Source organism: Nycticebus coucang, chromosome 18, assembly GCF_027406575.1.
Source record: "Nycticebus coucang isolate mNycCou1 chromosome 18, mNycCou1.pri, whole genome shotgun sequence".
Classification (NCBI taxonomy): domain Eukaryota; kingdom Metazoa; phylum Chordata; class Mammalia; order Primates; family Lorisidae; genus Nycticebus; species Nycticebus coucang.
In genome coordinates, this window is record NC_069797.1 from 26,848,043 (window position 1) to 26,870,548 (window position 22,506).

Sequence of the window (22,506 nt, forward strand, 5' to 3'; positions counted from 1 at the left end):
ATAAAATTAAACAGTTTTTTTATTTTTGAAAATGTTTCATGGTTTAAACTCCATATATTTGACACTTTGTCAAGAAAAATGTAATTGTGTCATGTAACATTTATTCCATCAATTTAAACTGAAGTGTCTCATGGAGCTAAACATTAAAGAATTTAAATAAAAAGGCAATAATATTTATGTACACAAAATGATCATTCCATTACTATTTACATGACAAAGGAAACATGGAGAATCACTAAAACTGGAAATTGCTACAGTTGTGACAATCTTCTCTCCAGACATTTTTAGTTAGGAATCATATAAGCTTGGAAAATGAAAATAATGGCCAAAGCATAACTAAAATATTAATTTTAGTTTTCAATTCTTACTATTTAAAGGAGCCAGTGGGGCATAAACCGTCCAAGATTCGAGAACTAACAGCTCAGATTAGTTTTTCATATCAAATCTGTTTCTTCATCTCTCATGATGATACTAAACTTACAGAAAAAACAAAAAAGGTGTACATAAAAATTCCAGTTCATTCTCCTTCATAAAGACTGGTCAGCCACTCTAATTCCTTACAGTTGTCCACGCTCAAGGCGTCCGCCTTCCTTCGCAGAAGATCATCGCGGTACACTTTTGCTGCATACTGCGTATCTTGTTTTTTGTTGTCTTTCTTTACACAAATGATTTCAAATATTAGTCACATAATCTTCTACTACACTCTTTTCTACCTTTTTTTATCTTAACAATTTTATTTTTGTTCTTTTAAATTTATTTGCCATGTTCTTTACTTCTATGCCTGTCTCCATTGCTATCTGTTCCTCTAACTTAAAGGGAATGTATCAATAGTTTTTTAGTATCATTACTAAATCATAGCTGGATACATTAATGAAATCATGGGGTACCGTGCGCTGGTTTTATATACAATTTAAAAATTTTCATCACACTGCTTAACATACCTTTCCTGGCATTTTCTTAATTATTGTGTAAACACATTTATAGTCTACATTTAGTAAGTTTCACATGTACCTTATAAGATGCACTGTAGGTGTGGTCCCACCAATTACCCTGCCGCCACCGATCTCCCACCCTTCCCTCTACTCACTTTCTCTTTTCCCCTTTCCTCATATTCTTAGGCTATAATTGGATTATAGCTTTCATATGAAAGCTGTAAATTAGTTTCATAATAGGGATGAGTACATGGATACTTGAGCAATTGGATACTTTTACTGCCACTCTTGAGATACTTTGCTAAGAACAATATGTTCCAGCTCTATCCATGTAAACATGAAAGAGGTAAAGTCTTCAACTTTCTTTAAGGCTGCATAATATTCCGTGGTGTACCTTCTGTAATAACATTCCTTTATATTCATTTTTAAAGTCCTTGTTGACATAATAAACAACACCCCAATTTTCTGTCTGCATTTTAATGGTTGGCCCTGATCCAGATCTGGGATATAAGGAATAATGAGGATTAGAGACCATCAATTGGCTTAATAATGACAAGAGGATCAATACAATAATGGGCATCAGCTGGATAAACATAGAAAACCCTCCACCTCTTCTTTCTTCCTCTCTTTCATGGCCACTATGTTGATGTTGACGTTGTTAATGGCTGTAACCAGCCCGTCCATTTGAAAATGAATGTACACTACCTGAAGGAAATCCACCAGCAAAAAATATATTAAACAAGTCTTCTGGAGTTCTATCAGCTTGACAACCACTATGGAAATTAAATCTCCCATTTTTTGGGTCATTCTAAGCTTGTTCTTCACTGCCTGTGAGGTCGTATTGTTTTCGTTGTTCTGGATTGCTTAAAACAGCATAAGAGTTTCCAATCTTTTAAAAAGCGTCTATTGCTCCAGGTTGTTGGTTTTTGTCTGGATGAAACTTCAAAGCAAGCTTTCAATAAGCTTTTTTTCAAATCTTCATCACCAGCATTTTTGCGTGAACCGAGACGCGAACGAGCAGCAGCTTTGCTGTAGGTGTAAACTCGCTCCTGTAATTATTAAGTCAAGAAACAGACTATACTCCGTGGGATGGCATATAGCAAAGTTCTTTATTCCAAGTTTAAGTTTTATACTCTTCCAGTCATGTACACACCTAATCCATTATCTATTAGCTGAATTTTAACTTGAAAGGAAATATTTATCATATCAATGTAACCACTTGTGTAGTAAAACTGTTCCTCAAACAGTGACTAGTTTTCCGAGCAGGGCACAAAGACGAAAACAGCTATAGGGGAACAGAGTTAATAGAAGAATATCTTCAAGCATTCACTCAGTTTACTCAGTATGAAGTAATGACTGTGACCTTCCTTCAGGGCAGAGCACCTATAGACCTCTGACAATATGTTGTTAACATATGTCAACCCTCTGGCCCGTATCTCTGAGGAAGGGAGGCATGCCCTTGAATCTCAGGCTTCACGGGGTGTACTGCTTCAGAGAAAAGGCCTAAGGAATTTTTACAATTCAAAAAAACCTAACTCTGTGAGTAACCCAGGGGGGTCCAAGCGTCTTAAGCCTCTGGAAGAAAAGCATGTGATTTTAAACTCACACTGAATTTACTTTGTGTGCTTGATGTAGGATAAGTTTATTTCTAAATATTATCCTACATTTCTCCCTTTTGTTTTTGACGAATATTATTCATATCTGTCATCATTAAAGCAAACACTTGCGCATAACGTTCATTTTCACTTTGTGCATGCTTCACTCTTTTACAAATCAAATATAAAATGAATCCAATAATTAAAAATAATGCTAATGATCCTACAGAACTTCCTATAAGTCCTTGTATTTTTGGGATAGGATTCATTTTTTCAATTCCATCAGCTATGCCTTGTAAAATCTGATCTCCATCTATCCTTTGTAACTTATTTTCAAAAGTGGAATATATCTCATGTTGTAAATTTACAATTTCCTTAGTCAAATTATCATGGTTTAACAAATGCTTTTTAACAATCTCCCAAGGAAATTTACTCTCATTATATTTAACAGGGGTTATACAAAAAGTAGTTATATTCCAATCACATTTCAACTTCATTTGTTTCTTTATGCTAACTAATTCATCCCCTAACATAACAACAGCTTGTTCTAAGTCAGCAATTTCATTATATAACTCAGTGTCAATTTGTTTTTGAGCAGTCCATAATTGTTCAGAGTCTTTATGCCAATTAGCCACAAAATTATGTGTTTTAATCCCTTGAGTTAAAGCCACGCCAGAGACAGCAGCAGAAGCTGTCACAGCCATAATTCCTAGAATAATAGCAAATAAAAGTCCAATAAATCTCTTCGTTCTTCTCAAAACTCGATCAGCCAGAAGTTGAAGAACTGTCAGGGCAGGAGATTCTTGCCATGGTCTGGTCAAATTCACTGGCATCCACACACCTGTCCTGGCTCTCAACAAATACAGCTGTTCCTTTTGAGGATTAAAACTTAGAGAACTATTAATACAAGTAAACAGTTGACACACAGGACAAAATAATTCTCCTGTTTTTTCATTCCACTTTATGTTGCCTTTAAGCCACACAAAGGGTAATTGAACACAAGCTTGAATGTATCTTTCATTATGAACAGTAAATTCCATACCGTAAGTATGAGATGTGGTGGTTTGATGATAAAACAATTCACCAGTCCAACCCTTCATAGGTTTTAGAGCTGCTGCTACTTTCCACAAATGATTTTGTTTAGGAAAGCCATAAATTCCAGGTGCGGGGGGTGCAAACCCAACATCTGTCCAACTCATAGGTGTTGTCATATTAATACTGATTTTATTTTTCTTTATAAGATAGGTAAACTCATCTCTTGGCAACTCAATGTTAATAGGTCTCTTATTGCTGTCAAGTAAAGTTGCCTTTGGACTCCAGTCCATTATAGGACCTTTAGAAGTATTAGTTAAGAAAAAAGTTTGATTTCCTTTACATCGAGTCCAATGCACCCATTCCCTTTGTAATGTAAAACTGTGCTCCTTACAAGGAGGAGCTTCCACATCTATAGGAGTAAAACCTGGGATAAAACGAGAGATGGAATTAGCACTTAGCATAAACATCTCACGTTTGACATCATTCCCAGAAGCTGGCCGGTCATAATGACTTAGCCAGTACTGTACAGTCATATTTAAACACTGATATTGTTGACCAAAGCAAATAGGAGGACCGGTGACCCCAGAAGTATAGTTAACAAGCTTCATCCCCTCTTCTTCAGGTTTAAATGGTCCTCGGGTATTAAAAGGTATTGGGAGCCAGACAGATTCATTTGTAAATACGGGGACTGTGGGTTCTGTCCAACTAACCCCTCGCAGCAGCGGTGGATTAGGGACATATGTCCAATAATGAAATTCCTTTCCTTCTACAGTTGACATAAGGAAAGCAAACATTGCTAAAAAAATATTTACAGGTGTTAACTTATGCTTTTGTTTGCATAGAATTGTCACAGCGGCTTTCCCCAGTTTCCGCATTTGTTGCATGGTCACCATTTCTGGGTGTTCTGATGTCATCTTTTTCTTCTTTCCATTCTTGTGGGTCAATGTTAGACGCTGGAATCTCGTGGCTAATTTGTTCACTCGAATTTTCATCCGGTTTCTCTGTCATTGTTTCTTCATGGGTAACTCTTCTGAGTTTAATATTTTTATCTGGAACCCAAAAGTTACAGTCTCCTGTGGAAATATAAGCAAATCCTCTTCCCCATTTTACCACAGTGGCAGAGATCCACAGATTATTGATGTTGTCCTTATAATACACTGGTTGGTCAGTAGATGAGGGTGTGACCACACTCCAGTGCTTAAATGCTGGAGTTTCATTTTCATCATTCAAATTTAAAAAATTTAAAGTAAATAGTGCTGAAGATAATCTGTTTTTTGGGGTGGTATGCTGCCCTTCCCCCTTCTGTCTTTGGAGCATATCTTTTAATGTTCTATTCTGTCTTTGAATTATAGCCTGACCCTGGCTATTTTGAGGAATACCTGTTAAATGATTTATTTGATGGAGATTAAAAAATTCTCTGCATTTATTTGAAATATATGCTGATCCATCATCTGTTTTTATAGTTTCAGGTTTGCCCATAATAGCAAAGCATTCTAATAGATGTGTAATAACAGCATCTGCTTTCTCCGATGATAATGCTGTTGCCCATGAAAAATGAGAATAAGTATCTACAGTATGATGTATATATTTTGTCTTACCGAATTCTGGAAATTGAGTCACATCCATTTGCCATAGTTGATTAGATTTCAATCCTCTAGGATTAACTCCCTTGGGTAAAGGAGGTGCTACTAAAGGTTGGCAAGTGGGGCAAGATCGGACTATGGCTCTGGCAGAGTGCCAACTGATGCCATGTCTCTGTTTTAATGATCTTGCATTAGAATGATGAATATTATGTTCTTGTTGGGCAGTAAGTACTGACCCTATTAATTGATCTACCTTATGATTGCCTTCTGATAAAGGTCCGGGTAATCCTGTATGGGCTCTAATATGTGTAATATAAATACCTTTTACTCTGACTCTTACTAACTTTTGTAGTTTGTGAAACAACAAATTTAATTCTGAATTATTTTCAGTTAAAGTAACAGTCTCAATGGTTTGTACTACAATTGTACAAAAGATTGAGTCACTAATAATGTTTATCTCTCGACCTCACTTAGTAGCATTAGTATAGCAAATAATTCAGCTTTCTGAACAGATTGATAAGGAGACTGTTCGACCTTTTGTATTTTTTCTCCTATATATCCTGCAATTCCTTTCTTGTTAGCATCAATATAAAAAGTGAGAGCATTATCTAACGGATGTTCTTTAATAACTTTTGGTAATATCCAATTGGTTTTTTTTAAGAAATTGAATTCTTTTATCCTTAGTATAATGGTTATCTATAATTCCTAGGTAATCTGAAAGAGCGATTTGCCATTCAATGTTGAAGATAAATAAATTATTAATTTGAGAATTAGTAAGAGGCACAAATATTTTTTCTGGGTCTTTACCAATTAATTGTCTAAATCTTTGACGTCCTTTTAAAATTATTGCGGCTATTTTGTATATATATGTCTCCATTTTCTTAACTGTCTTGTTAGGTAGAAAACACCATTCTATAAAATTATTTTCTTGTGTTAACAGTCCAGTAGGAGAATGATTGGAAGGAAAAACATATAAATAAAAATGACCGACTTCATCAATTCTATCTATCTGAGATTGCTGGATATGCTGTTCTATCCACTGTAATTCTTTTTCTGCCTCAGCAGTTAATACTCTAGGGCTTTTTAAATCAGCTGGTCCTTCTAAAGTTGCAAACAAATTTTTTAGAGCATATGTGGGAATTCCTAAACTAGGTCTAATCCAATTTATATCTCCTAATAGTTTTTGAAAATCAGAGTTTTTAAAGTATCTCTTCTAATAGTTACTTTTTGTGGAATTATTTTTTGTCTAGTTATTTTATATCCTAAATATTCCCATGGATCTGTATACTGTATTTTGTCCTCAGAAATTACAAGTCCAAACTGCTGGCAGTTTTTCTTTACAGTTTCAAACATCTGTTGTAACTTTTCCTTATCAGGGTGTGCTATTAAGATATCATTCATATAATGTAAGCACATACCCTCCGGGAAAAGTGTCCTTACTATCTCTAAAGGCTGATTTACAAAAAGTTGACATAAGGTGGGGCTATTCAACATGCCTTGAGGAAGGACCTTCCAATAGAAGCGTCTTGCAGGTTTTTCTGAGTTCAAGGCAGGAATAGTGAAAGCAAATCTTTCGGCATCTTCAGGATGAAGGGGAATGGTAAAGAAACAGTCTTTTAAATCAATTATGATGCTATAATAGGTTTTAGGAATTAGAGATGGGTTAGATATTCCAGATTGGGAGTTTCCCATTGGAGAAATAATTGCATTGATTCGTCTTAAATCAGTCACCATTCTCCATTTCCCAGATTTCTTTTTTACTAGAAATACTGGGCTATTCCATTGACTGGTACTGGGCATTATATGACCTGCTTTTAACTGGTCTTGAACGATATAAATTAGAAATAAACTTATCCAGGAGGTGGAGCAAGATGGCGGCCGAGTAACAGCTTCCTTGCATCTGGGCACCGGGAGTCTGGGGAGATAGGACTCCAGGCATATCTGGCTGGTGGGATCTGCCTATCATCACTCCTATGAGGATACAGGGAGTCAGTGAGAGACTTCTGGACCACAAGAGGAGGACTAAAACAGTGGAAAACCGGCAAGTGGTCACGTGTGTTAAATCCGTCTAAACCCGCCCACAACTGTAAGTTCAGTAGCAGCGAGACTGCAAACGAGAAAGGCCTTACCTGTGAACTGTTTTGGTGTCCTTGGACTTGGCACTGAGTTGAACTGCCTTGGGGAGGGCCTCAGCGGCAGTGCGGAGAACTTTGGCCATTGTCTAGGGCCCCAGTCTGAGCCACTGAGCCAGACGGAGCTAATAGTGTTTGGTGGTGGGTCACACGGAACCATTGTCAGTGATCTGCCCCAGCAAGCTCCGCCCTCAGGGTCGCAGACCTAGAAACAGGTGGGAGCTGGTAACCCAGCAACCAAGTAGCCTAAGGGGTGGGTCTGAGCCTCCTTGTAGCCCTAACACTCAGGGGCAGAGTGAGACCGGTTTTGGCACACTGGGTAAGTGGATAGCCACTTCAGCAGTGATTGCAGCGAGAAAGCTGGGAAAGCTTCTGCTCAGCAAGTTTACAAGTTCAAAGTGCCTATTAAGTGGGCTGAAGAGAGATTTAGGGTGTCTACCTGCTGGGGTTTGAGAAATCAGCAGCCTCCAGTGGTATCAGAACTGTGATTAACATCTCATACCCCAGAAGACCACCTGATGCCCAGACAATATTCAATAACATATACAAACTGCTTTGTTTTTGGTTGTGTATTTTTTTCTTTTTTTTTTTTTGCTTGGGTTTTTTTTGTTTGTTTATTTTGACGTTGTTGATGTTCTTCTGTTTTTTAATTTCAATCTTTTCCATACAGATCCCTTTTTCTTTCTCAATTTTTCTAGTTTAATTATAATTTCACATTGCTGCCTTTTTTAATAACTAGAACTTCATTTTTGCCAGTGTTTCTACTGCTATCATTTGGTTTTTCACCGAATTTTATCCCCGTAAAGTTTTCTGTTTGCTTGTTTTGGTTTGATTTATAGCATTTTTGTCTTTCCTCTCTACTTGGTGGAGGTGGGGTACTGTGTCTGATCAGGTTAGCAAAGAGCTGCTGACCTCAAGGGAACCACCCAACTGGGCACCCCCAGAAGGTGGGGTTTTTTAAGGTTGTGTCAAAGTACACTACTGTACACCTATATTGCCCTGTCTCCCTCTTTCTGTGCCTCTCTTCTTTTTGTCAATATTCCTTATACCCACCCCCTCTTCTTTCTCTATCTTCCTTTTTTCTCTTATCACTTGGTCCTCCTTTCTTTTATCCCTTTTTTCTCTTCAACCTTCTCACCCTTCTGGTCCTGTAACCCTTAGTCCACAGGCACAAGAACTTAAAGAGCAAGAGGAAGTGAAAGGAAAATTAGGGCAAGGAAACAGATAAAACAAATCACTCATGAGGAAGAATCAGCAGAAAACTCCAGGCAACATGAAGAACCAGTCTAGAACAACCCCACCAAGGGACCATGAGGTAGCTACTGCAGATGATTCCACCTGTAAAGTAATGTTAGGAATGACAGAAAGGGAATTTAGAATACACATGTTGAAAACAATGAAAGAAATGATGGAAACAATGAAGGAAATTGCTAATAAAGTGGAAAATAACCAAAAGGAAATCCAAAAACAGAATCAAATAAGAGATGAACGATATGAAGAATATAAAAAGGATATAGGAGACCTGAAGGAACTGAAACAGTCAATTAGGGAACTTAAAGATGCAATGGAAAGTATCAGCAACAGGTTAGACCATGCAGAAGAAAGAATTTCAGAGGTAGAAGACAGAGTTATTGAGATAACTCAGACAGTAAAAGAGGGAGAAAAGAAGAGAGAGAAAGCAGAACGTTCACTGTCAGAATTATGGGACTTTATGAAGCGTTCCAACATACGAGTTATAGGAATTCCAGAAGGGGAAGAAGAATGCCCCAGAGGAATGGAAGCCATACTAGAAAATATTATAAAAGAAAATTTCCCAAACATCACCAAAGATTCTGACGCACTGCTTTCAGAGGGATATTGGACCCCAGGTCGCCTCAACTGTAACCGAGCTTCTCCAAGACACATTGTGATGAACCTGTCCAAAGTCAAGACAAAAGAAAAGATTCCGCAAGCTGCCAGGAGTAAGCGCCAGTTGACCTACAGGGGCAAATCCATCAGTGACCGCAGACTTCTCTAATGAAACTTTCCAAGCAAAAAGACAATGGTCATCTACCTTTAATCTACTTAAACAGAACAATTTTCAGCCCTGAATTCTGTACCCCGCTAAGCTAAGCTTAAAAATTGACAGAGAAATCAAATCATTTACGGATATACAAACATTGAGGAAATTCGCCACAACAAGACCAGCTCTACAGGAAATACTTCAACCTGTTCTGCACACTGACCACCACAATGGATCAGCAGCAAAGTAAGAACTCAGAAATCAAAGGACAGAACCTAACCTCCAAACTGATGCAAAAGATAAAACTAAGCAATGGACTCTCACCAAATAAGACGAATAGAATACTACCACACTTATCAATTATCTCAATAAATGTTAATGGCTTGAATTCCCCACTGAAGAGACATAGATTGGCTGACTGGATTAAAAAACACAAGCCATCCATTTGCTGTCTGCAAGAAACACACCTGGCTTCAAAAGACAAATTAAAGCTCTGAGTCAAGGGTTGGAAGACAATTTTTCAGGCAAATGGAATTCAGAAGAAAAGAGGAGTTGCAATCCCATTTTCAGATACATGTGGATTTAAAGCAACTAAAGTAAAAAGACAAAGATGGTCACTTTATATTGGTCAAGGGAAAAATACAACAAGAAGACATTTCAATTCTAAATATTTATGCACCCAATTTAAGTGCTCCCTAATTCTTGAAGCAGACCTTACTCAGTCTGAGCAATATGATATCTGATAATACCATCATAACAGGGGACTTTAACACTCCTCTTACAGAGCTGGACAGATCCTCTAAACAGAAATTAAACAAGGATATAAGAGATTTAAATGATACCCTAGAACAACAGTGCTTGATAGATGCACATAGAACACTCCACCCCAAAGATAAAGAATATACATTCTTCTCATCACCCCATGGAACATTCTCCAAAATTGATCATATCCTGGGACACAAAACAAATATCAACAGAATCAAAAGAATTGAAATTTTACCTTGTATCTTTTCAGACCATAAGGCACTAAAGGTGGAACTCAACTCTAACAAAAATGCTCAACCCCACCCAAAGGCATGGAAATTAAACCATCTTCTGTTGAATAACAGATGGGTGTAGGAAGAAATAAAACAGGAAATCATTAACTTCCTTGAGCATAACAACAATGAAGACACAAGCTACCAAAACCTGTGGGATACTGCAAAAGCAGTTTTGAGAGGAAAATTCATCGCTTTAGATGCCTACATTCGAAAAACAGAAAGAGAGCACATCAACAATCTCACAAGAGATCTTATGGAATTGGAAAAAGAAGAACAATCTAAGCCTAAACTCAGTAGAAGAAAAGAAATATCCAAAATCAAATCAGAGATCAATGAAATTGAAAACAAAAGAATCATTCAGAAAATTAATGAAACAATTAGTTGGGTTTGAAAAAATAAATAAAATAGATAAACCATTGGCCAGACTAACTAGAAATAGAAAAGTAAAATCTCTAGTAACCTCAATCAGAAACGATAAAGGGGAAATAACAACTGATCCCACAGAGATACAAGAGATCATCTCTGAATACTACCAGAAACTCTATGCCCAGAAACTTGACAATGTGAAGGAAATGGATCAATATTTGGAATCACACCCTCTCCCTAGACTTAGCCAGGAAGAAATAGACCTCCTGAACAGACCAATTTCAAGCACTGAGATCAAACAAACAATAAAATATCTTCCAACCAAAAGATGCCCTGGTCCAGATGGCTTCACTCCAGAATTCTATCAAACCTTCAAGGAAGAGCTTATTCCTGTACTGCAGAAATTATTCCAAAAAACTAAGGAAGAAGGTATCTTCCCCAACACATTCTATGAAGCAAACATCACCCTGATACCAAAACCAGGAAAAGACCCAAACAAAAAGGAGAATTTCAGACCAATCTCACTCATGAATATAGATGCCAAAATTCTCAACAAAATCCTAGGCAATAGATTACAGCCTATCATCAAAAAAGTCATTCATCATGATCAAGTAGGCTTCATCCCAGGTATGCAAGGCTGGTTTAACATACGCAAGTCCATAAACGTTATCCACCATATTAACAGAGGCAAAAATAAAGATTACATGATCCTCTCAATAGATGCAGAAAAAGCATTTGATAAAATCCAGCATCCTTTTCTAATTAGAACACTGAAGAGTATAGGCATAGGTGGCACATTTCTAAAACTGATTGAAGCTATCTATGACAAACCCACAGCCAATATTTTACTGAATGGAGTAAAACTCAAAGCTTTTCCTCTTAGAACTGGAACCAGACAAGGTTGTCCTCTGTCACCTTTACTATTCAACATAGTGCTGGAAGTTCTAGCCAATACAATTAGGCAAGACAAGGAAATAAAGGGAATCCAAATGGGAGCAGAGGAGGTCAAACTCTCCCTCTTTGCTGACGACATGATCTTATACATAGAGAACCCCAAAGACTCAACCACAAGACTCCTAGAAGTCATCAAAAAATACAGTAATGTTTCAGGATATAAAATCAATGTCCACAAGTCCGTAGCCTTTGTATACACCCATAACAGTCAAGATGAGAAGCTAATTAAGGACACAACTCCCTTCACCATAGTTTCAAAGAAAATGAAATACCTAGGAATATACCTAACGAAGGAGGTGAAGGACCTCTATAAAGAAAACTATGAAATCCTCAGAAAGGAAATAGCAGAGGATATTAACAAATGGAAGAACATACCATGCTCATGGATGGGAAGAATCAACATTGTTAAAATGTCTATATTTCCCAAAGCAATCTACCTATTCAATGCCATTCCTATCAAAGTACCTACATCGTACTTTCAAGATTTGGAAAAAATGATTCTGCGTTTTGTATGGAACCGGAAAAAACCCCGTATACCTAAGGCAGTTCTTAGTAATAAAAATAAAGCTGGGGGCATCAGCATACCAGATTTTAGTCTGTACTACAAAGCCATAGTGCTCAAGACAGCATGGTACTGGCACAAAAACAGAGACATAGACACTTGGAATCGAATTGAAAACCAAGAAATGAAACTAATATCTTTCAACCACCAAATCTTCGATAAACCAAACAAGAACTTACCTTGGGGGAAAGACTCCCTATTCAATAAATGGTGTTGGGAGAACTGGATGTCTACATGTAAATGACTGAAACTGGACCCACACCTTTCCCCACTCACAAAAATTGATTCAAGATGGATAAAGGACTTAAATTTAAGGCATGAAACAATAAAAATCCTCCAAGAAAGCATAGGAAAAACACTGGAAGATATTGGCCTGGGGGAAGACTTCATGAAGAAGACTGCCATGGCAATTGCAACAACATCAAAAATAAACAAATGGGACTTCATTAAACTGAAAAGCTTCTGTACAGCTAAGGAGACAATAACCAAAGCAAAGAGACAACCTACACAATGGGAAAGGATATTTGCATATTTTCAATCAGACAAAAGCTTGATAACTAGGATCTATAGAGTACTCAAATTAATCCACATGAAAAAAGCCAACAATCCCATATATCAATGGGCAAGAGACATGAATAGAACTTTCTCTAAAGACGACAGACGAATGGCTAACAAACACATGAAAAAATGTTCATCATCTCTATATATTAGAGAAATGCAAATCAAAACAACCCTGAGATATCATCTAACCCCAGTGAGAATGGCCCACATCACAAAATCTCAAAACTGCAGATGCTGGTGTGGATGTGGAGAGAAGGGAACACTTTTACACTGCTGGTGGGACTGCAAACTAGTACAACCTTTCTGGAAGGAAGTATGGAGAAACCTCAAAGCACTCAAGCTAGACCTCCCATTTGATCCTGCAATCCCATTACTGGGCATCTACCCAGAAGGAAAGAAATCCTTTTATCATAAGGACACTTGTACTAGACTGTTTATTGCAGCTCAATTTACAGTCGCCAAAATGTGGAAAGAGCCTAAATGCCCACCAACCCAGGAATGGATTAACAAGCTGTGGTATATGTATACCACGGAATACTATTCAGCCATTAAAAAAAATGGAGACTTTACATCCTTTGTGTTAACCTGGATGGAAGTGGAAGACATTATTCTTAGTAAAGCATCACAAGAATGGAGAAGCATGAATCCTATGTACTCAATCTTGATATGAGGACAATTAATGACAATTAAGGTTATGGGAGGGGAAGCAGAAAGAGGGATGGAGGGAGGGGGGTGGGGCCTTAGTGTGTGTCACACTTTATGGTGGCAAGACATGAGTGCAAGAGGGACTTTACCTAACAATTGCAATCAGTGTAACTGGCTTATTGTACCCTCAATGAATCCCCAACAATAAAAAAAAAAAGACAAAAAAAAAAAAAGAAATAAACTTATCCTACAAGCATCTTTCTAACTCCAAGTACTTCATAGGAATTTTTACAATTGTTTATGCTGAGAACTCCATCTATTTGGTCTTTGGTATAGCCTTTTCCACCTTCACCACTACCAGATGTGCTGTCCTTTGTGCAATTAGGCTTGATCACCACTTCCCCATGGTTTTCGGCAAGGAGCGCTATTTCCAGCTGTGCTTCCACTTTTCATAATTATTTCCAATAGTGCGCGTGGCCGAGGGCAGTGGGCGGAGCTTCCCGGCTTCGGCAGGAAGCGCTGGGCCTTCTCGCGGTGTCGAGGTTCGGGGCCTCCGGGGCGATCTGGACACATTTCTCCGCCTCATCCCGGTTCCCCTCCATGGCCTGAGGGTTCTTCCCTTTCCTCAGGTAGCGGCTACAGGCGGCTGAAGCAGCCCTGCGGAGAGGAAAGGCCGCCTGGCGGGGACGTGCGCCGGCGAGCGAGGAGGAGGGCAGGGGACCACAGGGCGGCTCCACCTCCTCAGGGCGGCCTCCCCGCGCCGCGCCAGCCCTTCCCTTCTGGCTCCGGGCCGGCTCCGAGCCCAGCTGGCGGTCTGTCCGCAGCAACCTCCGCGAGAGCTGGCGGCCCGGCCGGGTGCCGGTCGCGGGAGGACTTTCCCCCGAGCCCGGGCCCCAGACCTCCCGGCACGACTCTGGTGGACAGGACCGGGGAGAGTCCTGCCCTAACTTTTATCCTGGATAAGGCTTTCCTAGAGAGTGTAAGTTATCTGTTCTTTTCATTTTTTTTTTTTTTTAATTATCAAACTTTATTTCTGCAAAGTCAGTCAACAAGTGTTGGAAGGAAAAAGTGTAAAAGTTATTCTTGCATATTTGGGGAGAGTGGTTTTCTTGACAGGAATAAACTTAACACAAGGCAGAGCCACAAGGGCCTCTGCCAATATAAGTAAGTTTCCTGTGACGGTCATATTGGTTACAAGTCAGATAAGTAGGCGTTGGTCTTTTCACCCAAAATCAATAAGTTCCCCATGAAAGGCACATTGTAAATGTCCATGACTTAATCCCTGATAGCTGTAGCCAGGCAGAGTTGGAGCTTGTAGCCAATCTCCTGAGAGTCACAAGGCTAAAGAAGAGAAGATTATAAAAGTTGAAAAATGAAGTGGGATAAAACATAAGGCCATCAGTACAAATTTATTTACATGGGTGTACTCACCCAGAATCTGGGATTTATTATGGCAGGTCAAGTGCTCCGGATAAGCAACAATAGTCAGTTAGACCTGCTGATTGAAACCTGGATTCAGTGCTGACCCCTGTAAATGAGTTCGAAGTATTAGAACTCCTCTTGTATTCTGTGACCAAAGGACACCAAGGAGAAATGGAAATAGTATAAGAACTTATGTGCATATTTTCCACTCCCCTTTAACTATAACCCACAGCCCAGGAGAGCTTGAGCAAAGCACCCTGCAGTCAACGCATCAAGAAAGAATTTATGATTATCCTGGAAAACTTTTATGGTGTCCATGTCTGTAGGCCAGAGACAGTGGGGTGGTTGTAACAAAAGAATAACTAACAGAACCGGAATTTGGTGACCAAGGTGGGTTTTTTTCTGGGAATTAGTCTGTTTTAGAAAATCAATTTACCACATTACCAAAATAAAGCAGAAAATCTAATTATCTCAATGGAGGTAGAAAAGACACTTGATAAAATTAAGTAATCATTCATGACAAAAATGCTCAGCAAATTACAAAATAAAAAGAAACTTTCTTAATCTGATAAAGAGTATCCTAAAAAATCCTTCAGCTAATTCATTCTTAATGGTAAAACATTGAACACTTTCTTCCTGGGGTCAGAAACAGAAACACCACTTCAGTTTGACCTTTTTCTTTACACTTCCAGAAGGCATGAAAAATAAGTTAGAGGTGGGGGAAAGGAAAAGCAGAGAGAGGGAAGGAGGGAGGCGGCTGGGGTTTTGGTGTGTGCCACACCTTTTGGGGGCAAGAGATGATTGTGAGAGGGACTTTACCTAACAAATGCAATCAGTGTAAACTGGTTTCTTGTACCCTCAATGAATCCTCAACATTAAATAAAAAGAAAAAGAAGTTAGAGGTATTAATATTGGAAAAGGAAAGAATAATTGAAAGTGTTATTAATCACAAAGGACATAATTGTGTGCCCTGAGGAATCTGCGAGTAAAGTACAAGAATTAAGTGAATCTGAAAAACTTGTCTATATGTAGACTAGTTAAAAATTGTATTTATAATAATCAATTACATACACTTTAAAAATGAGATAAAAGAAATAAAACTAGCATAAAACATTAAACATTCAGGTAAGAGCTAATGAAAGACATAAAGATTTTTCATACTGAAAACCAAAAAAGGAAAAATGCAGAGAGAAGTTTAAGACTAAAGAATGGAGAGATATAGGGTATTTATAAATTGAGTAAACATACTGAAAATTGTTACAATGTCATTTATTACTAGATTGAACTATGGCGTCAATGAAACCCAATCAAAAGCTCAAATCTTTGAGTGGAAGAGCAGAGTTGGTAAACTCATACTACCAGATTTGTATAATTAAAGTTAAGATTTTTCATTTAATGTAGTGTGGTATTAATGGTATGAATTAAAGCAGTGTGGACTAATAGAACAGGACTCCAGAATTCAGTCCCCTCTCCACTCAATGTATTGATCTAATGATAAAACTTTCATGACAATTCAGTGGAGGAAAAAAAAGTAAAATGAACGTCTGTAGGGAAAAAAACAACATCTTTTTCTAACATTGTACTGAACACACACAAAAAAACCTAAGATGGATCATAGAGCTAAATGTAAAAGGTAAAATATAATACTTCCCAAAGAAATCATAAGATACTATCTTCATGACCTTGAGGTATATGAAGGTACTCATCTCCGTCACTCTGGGATTGGCCACTGGTGTCTTATTTAGTTCATTTGGAGAGATCGTGTTTTCTTGGATGTTCTAGATACTTGTGGATGTCTGTTGGTATCTGGGTTTTGAAGAGTTAGGTATTAATTCTAATCTTTGCAGTCTGGGCATTTGTACCCATTCTTTGGTACCCATGGTTTTTGGTAGGCAGAGGGATTTGAGTGTTGCAATCTAAGTCTTTGGTCAGTGCAGCCATTTCAGCACTAGGGAGTTCACTAAGACTAGTAACACCATGACTCCTACCACCTACTGGTGGTACCGCCTTGGTGGACCTCGGTAAGGCTGGGAGAATTCCATGGATTACCATCTCACTCTCTTCGTTCACTTTCCACTAAATAAAAGTCTCATTCTCCATGCTGGGGTGCCAGGAGTTGGGGGAGCGATGATGCAAGCCCTTCCCACAGCCACCACTACTCCGGTCACACCAGACTATGTACCCTGGCTACTGCTGGTGTTCGTTCAAGGCCCAAGTGCTCTTTCATCAGCAGGTGTGAATCCTGCCAGGGCTGGGTCCTTCCCATCAGGGAAGCACGTTCCCTTCTGGTTCAGGGTTAAGTCTAGTAATGAAATCTAGGAGCTAAGGCCTGCAGCCAGGGACTTCAGGCATCTGTGTAGTACTTTATTTTATGGTGTGACAAAGTTCCCTGTACTCTTCCCTTTCCTTTTCCAAAGTGGAAAAGCTCTCCCTGAGCTGCACTTCCTGGAGTTGAGGTAGGGGTGATGCGAGCACTCCCTTGGCCACCACAGCTGGTTTTCCAGCTATGCACACCCCAGGTCCACTGGATCAAAGCTCAGAACAGCACAAAGACTTGCCTAAGATCCACAGTCCTTGTGGCCTGAGTATCTTTTACATTTTTTCCTGGCTTCAGGCCACTTGCTTGAGCTGGTGATGGAGCTAGCTGGAGCTCAGGTTCCCACTGCAGGGGTGAAAGATTCCCTTCTGGGGCTCGTCTGTATGCTCCCTTCATGGCTGCCAGCAGAATTCAGCCCCATGCTGTTTCCCTTGACAGGGTGGCCCTGAGTTCCAATGCGAAGTCCTACAGTCCTCTGGCCTCCTTTCTCCAAGCACATAGATTCTCTCACCACACAGTGCTGGCCTTACATCTCTGGAGGTAGGGGAGTTGTTGTGAGGTTTTGTGACCCCAGAAAACCATTTTTCTTACCTTCTTCAGTGACTTTTTACATGTTATGATGGTAAAAGTGGTTACTGTGATTGCTTGTCTGATGTTTGGTTCTTATAAAGGTGTTTGTCCGTGTGCATAGTTGTTCAATTTGGTGTTCTTGGAGAGGGACAATCCCTGGAGGGTTCTATGTGGCCATCTTGCTCCACCTCTCAACTATGGCAAGATTTTTACACAAGACATACCTACACAAACACACACAATAACCAATTATAGACTGTAGCTTATCAAAATTCAGAACTTTATTCAACCAAATCCATTATAAGGAGAGTTAAAAGACAAGCCACAAAATAAGAGGTGATCATGGGGATACATCTAAAAAACAAGGACCTCATCTCCTATTATACCTGTATAATCAGATAAATAGATATACAACTATATCTATTCACATCTATGATGTAAATAAACTGCAAATTTTATTTCATATTTCATTATTAGAATTTTTTTTTCATTTAGGGTGTTATAAGGGAATTTGCTATGAAAGTGTTTTACATGTCTTTTGGTAGTCACTGCACTCAATTCTCTTGGGTATACAGCTAGGATTAGAAATGCTCTGTTAGAGCATACAGGGATACTGCCCAACACTTTTCCAAAATGGTTGTACTAACATAAATTCCCAACCGCAACGTATGAGATTTCCAGTTTCTCTGCGTTCTTGCTAAAACTTAGTATTGTCTGTGTTTTCGTTTTAGCTATCTGAGCAGTATGTAGTGGTACTCAGTGTAGTTTTAATTTGCTGTTTCCTGATGAGTAATAAGGTTGAGCATCTTATCTTTGCATAATCTTGTTGATTATTTGGATCTCATCTTTTATGATGCATAATTTAAATCTTTTGTCCATTTTACAATCAGTTGTTTATTTTGGAAAATGTCTCTCCAGTTGAATTTTCTCCAGCTTTATTGAGCTATACATGACAAAAATTGTATGTATGTAGGGTATATAACTTGGTATTTTGATATATGTCATCATAGTGAAAGAATCACCCCAATATAGTTAATTAGCCTGTGCATTCATGTGATTAGCATTTTCATTTCTACCTTTGTGTGTGTGTAATACAAACAACAATATTTGTTTTTTTCATCAAATTTTGTATTTTGTGTCTCAATTAATATACTGAAAATATTTAAATATTCTCATTATCTCATTGAATATATTATTCCAGGCCAGGTGCACCTGGTTCATGCATTTAAAATCTTGGGAGGCTGAGGCAGAATTGTTTGAGGATATGCCTTCAAATCCAGTCACATCAACATAGCAAGACTGTGTCTCTACAAAAATTAGAGGTGATGCATGACCGTAGTCCCAGATAGTTTGGATGCTGAGGCAGGAGGATCTCTTGAACCCAGGAGACTAATGATAAAGTGAGTTATGATTGTACCACTTCATTCTAGCCCATGTGAGTGATTCTGTCTATAAAAACCACAAAATGTATAACATTCCATGATATTAGCATAATAATTTGCACAATAATTCCACAATTGTTGAAATTTTAGTTTTTCTGTCCACTTTCTGGTTTTATGAATAGCCAACTAGTGCACATCTGTGAGGCAGTATAATGCCAGGAACGCTATGTGTGGGAGCAGGTACGCCCCACAGTATCCGATTTGTTCCGGAGACCACTTGGCAGTTACAAATGCTGGTAGTAGGAAAAGCGCTTCTCCGGTTTGTATAGATCGTGAACTATGTGGGACTTACTGCTAAAACTGCATTATGAGGTCAAGGGCACAGCCCCAAATATACACATGTCTCTGCTTACTAGTTTCCAGAAGGAAATATTTCTGAACTGAAAACTTGATTGAGGATGCATATCAAAGGGAGGAGAGCGTGGAAGCTCTTGGCAAGTGAAGGGCTACGGAGTTTCAGAGAAACGTAAGTTGGGAGACAGTTCAGAGGAGAGCTAGCATCTGATAAAGAGTTTACAAAGAAGTCTAGGAAAAAGGTGGAGGACTATAGGGAGTATATAGCCGTGACATGAAGAGCCTGACTATAGGAAAGGTCATGTTCACATGGCCCATGGAAGACTCAGGTGAGGTTGCTCAAGGCCAGATTCTGCCTGAAGGCTTTGACACTCCTAGGCCCTATTTCACCACCGTGGGCTGAGGGAGCAAAGAATTTATTCACACTGTGAGCTATGCCTGTCTTGGGGGAGCCTCAGACCTGTAATGAAATTAATGTAGAGGTCTGGGACTATCTGTTCCTTGGGTAGAGTTAGAAAAAAAGGTATAGTCAATATAATGAATGGAAGATTGAAGTCATAGGAGGGAATTGATTCCTGAATTTGACAATATTAGACTCATTCATGAAAGCATGTAAACGTGTGTGGGTGTGGTTGTGTGTATGTAGTATGTCTGAAGTCCTTGTACAGTTTGTTTCATTAACTTCAGAAAAATAAACTGCTCTAAATTTACCCCCATAACACTCGAAGTCTTAATTATAAACATTTATTTTATACTTATTTTAGTTTTGGATTGCTGAATATTATTCATTTTATTTCAGTCAGCTACTCTGATTGAAACACTAAAGGCTGACTTGAAAACATTTTCTATTTAACATTCAGAAGACTAAAATAAGTGTAATAGAACTTTAGATTTTATATCTAGGTTAGAGTTAGGCAAAAAAATTCTGTAGCTAACACGGATTTGAGGATCTGTATAATCCTGAGAGTATAAATCTCTGGGTAGAAGCAGAAATTCCAGCTGTTTCAGACTTCCAAGGTCCAAGTCAAAGGCTGCACAAAGCACAGGGGGACTCAGGTAATAGCTGGTTACACATAAAGCAAATGGAACATTTCATTGAGGCAAACATATGGTGTGAAGAATGTGTGAAGTCGTAAAATGGGATGGCAGGGGAGGGCAGGGGGACCCAGAAGTCCCAACAGGGACAGAGGGTTTTCTGGGATGGTGGTGGGGGCTGTGGCTGCCCTCCTCCTGTTGTTCCCTCCACACCCTCAAACCCCTTTTGTGACTCTCCTGTGCTGTGTGATGCAGGCCGGGGGCTACAGCCAAGCCTGGACACCCTCAGCACACAGTTGCTTCAGGCAGCCCCACTCTGCAGACAATGCAGAAGAGTTCCTGTTTTCTGAACAACTATCCTGAGCCCTGAGTGATTTCTGCTTCTGTTTCAGATTGTTGCTTTTGTGCCTCTGCTACCTTGTATTGAAAGCATTTTCACCAACCTTCTGGAAAAACTCAGACATCCAAAAGGTAAGGAGCTCGCAAGAGAGATTCCCTGTTGCTGTTTCCCAATCCTATTCCCACATTTCTAAATGAGTCTGATTGGCTTGGAGAGTGACTGAGCATCACTCCTCCAGGGGGAGAGGTTGGACAGGGCTAGGGGTTCAGGAGGATGAAGCTTCCAAGTTAGGCTGCCCATCTGGGTGTGGTGGGGGCTTCTGGATAAATCCCAAAACACATGACTTCGTGATTCTGGATTGGCATATTGAGAAAGTGACGCTTGATTACTGCTTTCTTATATTAGGTATCACTCAGCCAACCCTTCCTTCATGTTGAGCTTCTCAGGAGAGCAATGTGCAGACATCCAAGCTCTGTCCTCAGAATACAGGGTCCTCTGAGGGAGCAGATGTGACTGTTGGTTTATGATTCTGGGTCCTTCTTGAGCAGAAGACTTCTGAGAACACTAAGTCAAGATTTCCCAACACAATCCTCTCTTGAGTTTCTCAGAGAAGGAAAATGGGGAATATTTTATCCCCTTTAAAAATGGATAAGAGGAACACCTTTGTATTTGTTAAAATGGAGAGGCTCATAATTCTTGTATAATGACTGTCTGAGCCTCTTAGGGAAGAGGTGTGAGAGAAGCGAGTCTCAGCCTCTCATTCTTTTCCTTTTGTTCTCAGCAGCATAAGGGCAGAGCCAACAGGGGAAAGGGAAGTGGAACATTGAAAACTAAGGTTCTGTGTATTTGACTGAGCTCTCCAACTGCAAGCCTTCCTGTTACTTCCGTGAGGCCCCAGATCCATGCTCTCAGAGGAGGTCAGTTGCTAGATACAGTCTCTCTGGGAAAAGAGAGCCCTCCAAGGAAGGCTCATAGGAAGATATTAAAGCAAGAGATACCTCTCAGGGTCTCTGCTCTGCCCATCTGTGGGTAGGAAGTAGTGACTGACCTGAACACTGGGTATTCCCCAGTAGGTGGCCATATGAGATGTCCAGGAAAGACTACATGTTGGTTTATAATCAGCACTTCTGTCTCTTGACTGTATCAACAGTTTGACTTCTTGGGTGCTCAGCTTCCCCTTTGAAGTAACCACTGATGTCTGAGCTTCATGTGGTTTTTAGCAGCAGGTGGAGTAATGTACTTCATGAATGGAACCATACAGTCTTGAATCTGTTAATATTACTGTTGACCATTTGAACATGTCAGCTGATTTTGGGCCATCAGAGTTTAATAACCCAAGGTTCTCCCCTAAAGGGACTCCAGTATGATCCCTGTGCTCCTATCTTCCTTACATATCGCCTACTCTTTTGATTTACCAGGTTTGCAGAGTTACCTAAAGAGAACCAGAAGAGTGAAAGAAGCTGAATTCTACTCTGAAAAGGTGATGAATATTTTCATGTGTTTCCTGGACCCTTTGGATAGCATGCTCTATACATTTCATGGATTCAGTGCGTCCTGCCATGGTCATAGGAGGGGGTTGATATATAGTGGTGATGTGAGTAACAGCCTTGGAGGAGACCACAGAGGGTATTGTGAAGTCATGGGTAGGTTGAGGTGACGGGGAGCATGCTTCAGGAGGT

The 22,506-nt window shown here is 39.3% G+C and overlaps 1 long non-coding RNA gene and 1 pseudogene across 1 annotated transcript; one reads left to right on the plus strand and one right to left on the minus strand.

Moving 5' to 3' along the window:
• Positions 1 to 416: 416 nt before the first annotated feature.
• On the minus strand, positions 417 to 14,009 carry LOC128571254 (dnaJ homolog subfamily B member 14-like; annotated as a pseudogene).
• A 4,914-nt stretch (positions 14,010 to 18,923) lies between these two features.
• On the plus strand, positions 18,924 to 22,305 carry LOC128571273 (uncharacterized). The gene is made up of 5 exons (XR_008375722.1): positions 18,924 to 19,116; positions 19,515 to 19,624; positions 20,880 to 20,958; positions 21,609 to 21,744; positions 22,246 to 22,305. It is a non-coding gene; the product is annotated as an uncharacterized LOC128571273 (long non-coding RNA).
• Positions 22,306 to 22,506: the final 201 nt, after the last annotated feature.